The sequence below is a fragment of the Dioscorea cayenensis genome, unplaced genomic scaffold (assembly GCF_009730915.1).
Source record: "Dioscorea cayenensis subsp. rotundata cultivar TDr96_F1 unplaced genomic scaffold, TDr96_F1_v2_PseudoChromosome.rev07_lg8_w22 25.fasta BLBR01002016.1, whole genome shotgun sequence".
Taxonomy (NCBI): Eukaryota; Viridiplantae; Streptophyta; class Magnoliopsida; order Dioscoreales; family Dioscoreaceae; genus Dioscorea; species Dioscorea cayenensis.
The window spans coordinates 8,908-15,207 of record NW_024088407.1 but is presented as its reverse complement, the minus strand read 5'-3'; the positions used below and the strand labels follow the sequence as shown (position 1 = coordinate 15,207).

The 6,300-nt window shown below is 43.3% G+C and overlaps 1 non-coding gene across 1 annotated transcript; it reads left to right on the top strand.

Moving 5' to 3' along the window:
- Window positions 1-898: 898 nt before the first annotated feature.
- LOC120257326 lies at window positions 899-1,005 on the top strand. Its single transcript, XR_005535644.1, has one exon. It is a non-coding gene; the product is annotated as a small nucleolar RNA R71 (small nucleolar RNA).
- The last annotated feature ends 5,295 nt before the right edge of the window (window positions 1,006-6,300 follow it).

Below are 6,300 nucleotides of genomic sequence, written 5' to 3'. Positions count from 1 at the left end.
ATAGTTGACCTTAGATTTATGACTATGTATTTAAGGATTTCCACGACTCACCATTGTATTGATTAGGAAGCATAATAGAGGGTTCTTGCACTTGAAATGATTGTCCTAGGTGGAGCATTGTCGGAGAACCCCATCTTTATCGATTGCCATACCTCCCTTTTTACTCGTACTCTCTTACTTGTTATTTTTACTTTCGAGAATTGAATCATTGTTACACTTACCACTACTGATCTTTCACATAGCTAAGAAGCGGATTAAGTGTTTTTATTCACTATTCCCTGTGGATTCGATGCCCGCTCATCCGGGATTATTACTTTGACAAACCCGTGCACTTGTGGGATATACACAAGGGGACCTTGTCAAGGCTGTGCTTTCCACTTGAGGGGCTTGTTGTTGTTGTTGGAAACCCGGTGGCCCCATAGCCTTTTGTGGACCCTGATTACTCCATGAGAAATTGGGATGATTCTTCCAACCTGGATTTTAGGTATTGCTATATGGGTTTCCTTGAGGTCTCATGCCATTACCTACAAAATTAATGTTCTCCACCGAAGAAACATCACCGATAGAGATCGGGCAATCAGAGGCAGTATGTCCTCTACCACACCCGGTGCAATTAATCATGGCCGCCACTCTATTTGAAGTTTGAAGATCTTACTTCTTACTCAAATTTTCCACTTGAGCCGGCAATGAAGTTACCGCATCTATTTTACGGAGACCAGCCACTTTTTTCTTCTCCCTAGCATTCCATTAGTAGCTGTTTAACCCCATTTCTTCAATTAACTGACGGGCCTCATCGGGGGTCTTGCTACCTAAGGTACCTCCTGCTGCCGCATCCAAGAGTTGCCTTGTACTCGGGTTCAAACCATTATAAAAGGTCTGAACAATCATCCACTCCGCCAATTCGTGTTGCGGGCCCTTTCTCAGGAGCTCCTTGAACCTTTCCCATGTCTCGAATAGAGACTCCAATTCCAACTGAATAAAGGATGAGATCTCATTCCTAAGCTTTGCTGATTTTCCGGGAGGGAAATAACGTGCCAGAAAAGTTCCTACCATATCCTCCCACGTGGTAATTGACACTCTAGGTAATGAGTGTAGCCACTGCTTCGCTCTCCCCTTTAGAGAAAATGGGAAGGCTTGCAACTTGATTGCATCATCCGTCACCCTGTTTATCTTCAGCATATCACACACCTCAAGAAAGCTCTCTATATGATTGTTTGGATCTTCATCAGCCAAACCATTGAATTGTGCGGATTGCTGAAACATGTGGATGAATGCCGGCTTCAGTTCGAAGTTCTGAGCTGTAATCGGGGGCAGTACAATACTCAACTATGTCCCAACACTGAAGGTGTGGCATAATCTGATAATGTTCGATGTTTCTCATTCTGTTCTACCTTGTTTTCAGATTCTTCCACTTCCAATTGAGCTAAATTACACTGTTCTTGCACAGGCTCTTTCCCTTTTCTTCTAAGTGTACGTTCAAGCTCAGGATCTCCTTCAATCAATATTGAGGGATTCCCTCGGGTGATAACCTGGATATGTACCCAAAAAAAAAGAAAAAGAAATCAGAACGATGATAGAATAAGAAGATACAAAATAGAATGTATGGTGAAATAGCTAAGAAAACAAAGTGCAAAGTATTCCTAAACGCCTACTCCCCGGAAACAGTGACAAAAACTTGACAAGTTCCCCTTGCGTATATCCCAGAAGTGCACTGGTTTGTCGAAGTAATAATCCCGGATGAGCGGGTATCGAATCCACAGGGAGTAGGGAATAAAAACACTTAATCCGCTTCTTAGCTATCTGGAAAATCAGTAGTGATAAGGGTGACAATGATTCAATTCTCAAAAGTAAAAACAACAAGTAAGAGAGCACGAGTAAAGGAGGAGGTAAGGCAATTGATAAAGATGGGGTACTCGGATAATGCTCCGCCTCGGACAATTGTTTCAAGAGCAAGAACCCTCTATTATGCTTCCTAATCAATGCAATGGTGAGTCGTGGAAATCCTTAAATACATAGTCCCAAATCTAAGTTTAACTATGGCTAACTCTATACATGTCCCGGAGGAGAGATTAGATAACCTCTCAACCTCGAACTCGAATAGAGTTGCAATGAGCTCTAGGGATTCCAAGTGATAAATCTCTTCCTAATTATAAACCTAACCCTTTGGTCTAGGTGCAAAGTCCCTAACCACAATTAAGCCCTAGATACTAAGATCACCTCAACGCTTCACTCCGTTGCACACGCAACTAAGCCCCAACGGAGGTTCATCCCTTAGACCATTCACTCTATTATGGCCGCAAAGAACTCGAGGAACAGAGGTAGAATCTATCACACCGGAGCGGAAAGGGGACGCTCCTGTACCTCTTGACTCACCCTCTTAACCCTCTCCAACCAAGCTTTGTCTAACGCTCGTGGTGTGTCACTCACTTACAAGGTTACCAACAAGAACTCTCAACCCTAGTGTCTCTCTAGGGGAAATGTTCATATAATCAAGCATTCAAGGTTGGAACTCACATTAAACATCAATTAATTGAAAGCATAATAAAAAGATTCAATGAAACAAATACATCCTAGGGTTCACAAATACCAAAGTACCCACTAGGGGTTTAGCTCTCCATGGAGCTAAGTACAATCAAAGAAATAGAATATAAAAGCAATGAATCCATAGAGAAATCCCCTCGATAGTCTTGTCGATGGTCTTTTGAAAAGTCCTCTACTAGTCGTCCAAGGATTCCCTCGTCCGGTATAGGATACGTGTCGAAGGAAGCTCTCCTACCAACCTTCTTGCAAAGGAATGACGATGTCGGAGCCGTAGAATCTCTCCAAAACCCTAGCCAATACTTCTCAAAACCCTAGCTGAAACCCTCTCTCAAGTTGGGGAAAAGATAGAGAAAGAATACTGAAATCGGTGCTGAATCGGCTTTAAATTGGGCTGGAATCGGGTGACCACACGGGCCTGTGGATTTTTCAAATCCCATGTTGAATTTCCACATGGGCGTGGGTAATTTCCACACGCCCGTATGGATTCTCTAGAATTGTGATTTTCGCCCGGCTGTGAATATTTCTGCTTCAGTACTTTTCCTACAGTACTCTACTATAGTACCTATCCTAAAATACTTCCCAAGTCCATACTTTCATCGAGGTGACGCAAACGGGCACATGTTCACGTCATTGATCGCTTTGCTTCTTTAATGACGGAGAAGTTGGTGGAGATCTTGTTCTATGTGTATAAGTCAGAATGCTTGAGTGACTACCCTTGTGCCCCTCCAAATGGTTGTGCTAACTCAAATACGAGGAGGTTGGCAGACACTATAGCATCTCACACCTGAGCTATGTCTTCACGTTTGCACCTTAGCAAGATTTCCTGCAAAATCAGTGCATTATGATCCACATTGGTTTCTTTCCTTCATACTCGGCCTCACAACCCTACCTGCACAAAAGTAACATAAAAACACACATGTTAGTGTAAAAACCCTGGAAAAGTAATGCTCAACATAAGGAAAGAATGCTTCGCATTCATATCACACAAGCACTTATCAAACTACCACACACTTAATCTTTTGCTTGTCCTCAAGCAAAAATTAAACATTCTGTGCATAGATGAAGGAAATATTGGAAGTGATTGGCCTTAGGTTCACCAAAGTGTACAGAGAGAGCATTCTACAAGTGAGGGAAATTTCAACATTAAATACAAAAAATCAAAGCTCTACCTATAAACTTCAATCAAAAAGGACAACAAACCCGAAATCGTGTACGTGTGTGAACTCACTCAAAACAACACAAGGTATACTCTTCAAAGTTCTAAGTACAAGAGACATATTTATCTGCAAAAGTGACAACAATTTCAAAGATGGTAGTAGCTTCACACATCCTCTAAGGTAGCCCTTTCCAAAGCGGCCGCTAAGGTGGCTTTCACACTTTCGAGGTGGTAGCTTTCACTCATCCTATGAAATAGCTCTTTCTCTCATTAGGGCATAACTAGTATCCGACTTATGAGAGTAGCTTCATACTTCATAGGTGGTAGCTCTTTGCACCCAACAAGCACAAATAAACAATAAAACTATTTTGTTCTTTCTTTTCATTTTTCATTTTTTTTTACACAAAACACAACTATAACTAGTCCCTTTAATATCAAACATGAGTTTCCAAAAGAGTTTAAAGAGTGAGTAGTGCAGCAAATATCAATTGGGTAAAAATTCCTAGAAATTCAAGCAAGAACTAGAGCATGAAAACATTGAATGTTAAAAATTCTCATAAACTCAAGAATACAATCATTGCAACTAAGGTAAACCGCCATTGGCTATGTGAGCATGTATAACATTCAAAACTAATATAAAAGATATGTGCACTATGAAACTCTCCCCCCCCCCACACTTAAGTTGTACATTGTCCCCAATGTACACATGCAAGCTCACTCATAATGTATATCAATGAAGAATATATATGGGAGAAGCAATAAAAACAATACTCCCCTGACTCCTAGTATCGCGTTTGATGGAGCTAAGTCCTTGGAAGTAATGTTACGACAGGTTATGAAGCTCACACGGTCAAGTGCCAAAGCACTTTGGCCGTGCCCATGACAAAGTCACAATTCCCATGATGACAAGACCATCTGCATGCATACACGAGGGGGTTCAGTGAAGCTCAATAAAACAAAAACAACTCGAGTATATATAAAAGATAGACAATGAATACAACTCGAGATACAAAATGAAAATAAACTCAGAAGGAGAATCCTTTCTGAGTGAACAAGTCTAAAATAAAATATAAAATAAAGAAAATACAGAAAAATAAAGTCAAATGTCGGTGTCACGCTCTGTCGGCTCCTCTGCTACTGCTGGTGGTGGGAAAACATAAGGTGGATCCTCCAGTGCTGTTATAGGAGATGGGGGTGTAGGAGATGCCGAGGGGGCTGAGGAGTCCTCGGTCGCAAGACAAATGAGGAGGTGACGTCACGCTCTAAGATCTGCTGTAATACAACGAAACATGCCATGAACTCTGTGTACTGAGTGGCCTGAGTAGCCCTAATCTCGGCAATCTCTGCCAGAGCCTCAGCTACCTCTGTCCGTACCACTCCCACCTCACTCTCGAGCCTCTCAAAGCGATCATGGGCTAGAGATGGTGAAAACATATGTACGGGGGGAGCGTCCTTTGCCGCCGAAGATGCCTCGATCTCTATCGGTGCTGACTAAGGTGGGGGAGCAGGCTGCGAAGCCTCGGCATGATTATCCTCACCCACAGCTATCTCTGGAGCTGGTAGCACCAACGCATTAACCCATGTCCAAACTCTACGGACCATGCCCATCAATCTCAGTGTCTCTAAACTCAGGGGGTTAGGTATACTCTTCTTCTCAGCCCCACGAATCAAATCCAAGAGACCCATGCCCAACACTAATCTTGTAATGTAGGGGCCTGAGAAGATCACTCCCAGTCTAGCATAATACCCCTGATGTCTGATGTACTCTACCATGATGTGTCCTAAGTGAATCGGTACACGCTGCACCATCGAGTACAAGTATAGAAACTCCCGCCGGCTCAGAACGGCAGTGCTATCACCATGGCCATTCACCGATCTGCTCATGATGACATGTAAGTATCGATATGTAGGTCGGGAAAGTCACGTGGCCTTGGACACCCCCGGCTCGTACTGACCCTGACCACGTAGCGCCCTGTAAGCTCTCTGCGGGGTCAAAGCTCCGGGATAATCAGTCGGTAACTAACAGTACTCCTCAGTGTCTGTGAATGTCTCCTCATACAAGCCAAGCAGAACTGAAAACTAAGTGATGCTCAAGCTATGGTGGGGTCTAAGTTCTCTAAACTGAATGATGGCCAAACTGTCGAAGCTCGCGTAGGATCTATCAATTTTTAATGATGATAGCACCTCCAGTGTAAACTCTCAAATGGCTGGCTCTCTAATCGTCCATAACTGCCGCCAACCACCTGCTGAAACGAGATCCTCGACCTCATCAGCGAACTCATCTCCCTACTGTAGATCTCTCAATATACTCGTGTCCAGGAATCGATTCTGTCCGAACCGGAGTCTCGACAAGCGCTCATAGCGAACCTGATGCTCTGGAATCTCAAAACTCATGCCCTCAGGGTCAGGGGATGACTCACACGGCCTCTTATCAGCTTGCTTCTTTGACCGAGGTGCCATAATCTGCAAAATTTGAAATGAAATCGATCAAACAAGTTGATAAACTAACGCTGCAGAAATCCACATGGTCATGTGGAATTTCCGCACGCCAGTGTGGATCTACGGGGCGTGAAAACCGCACGGCCGCGCCACACGAATCCAAA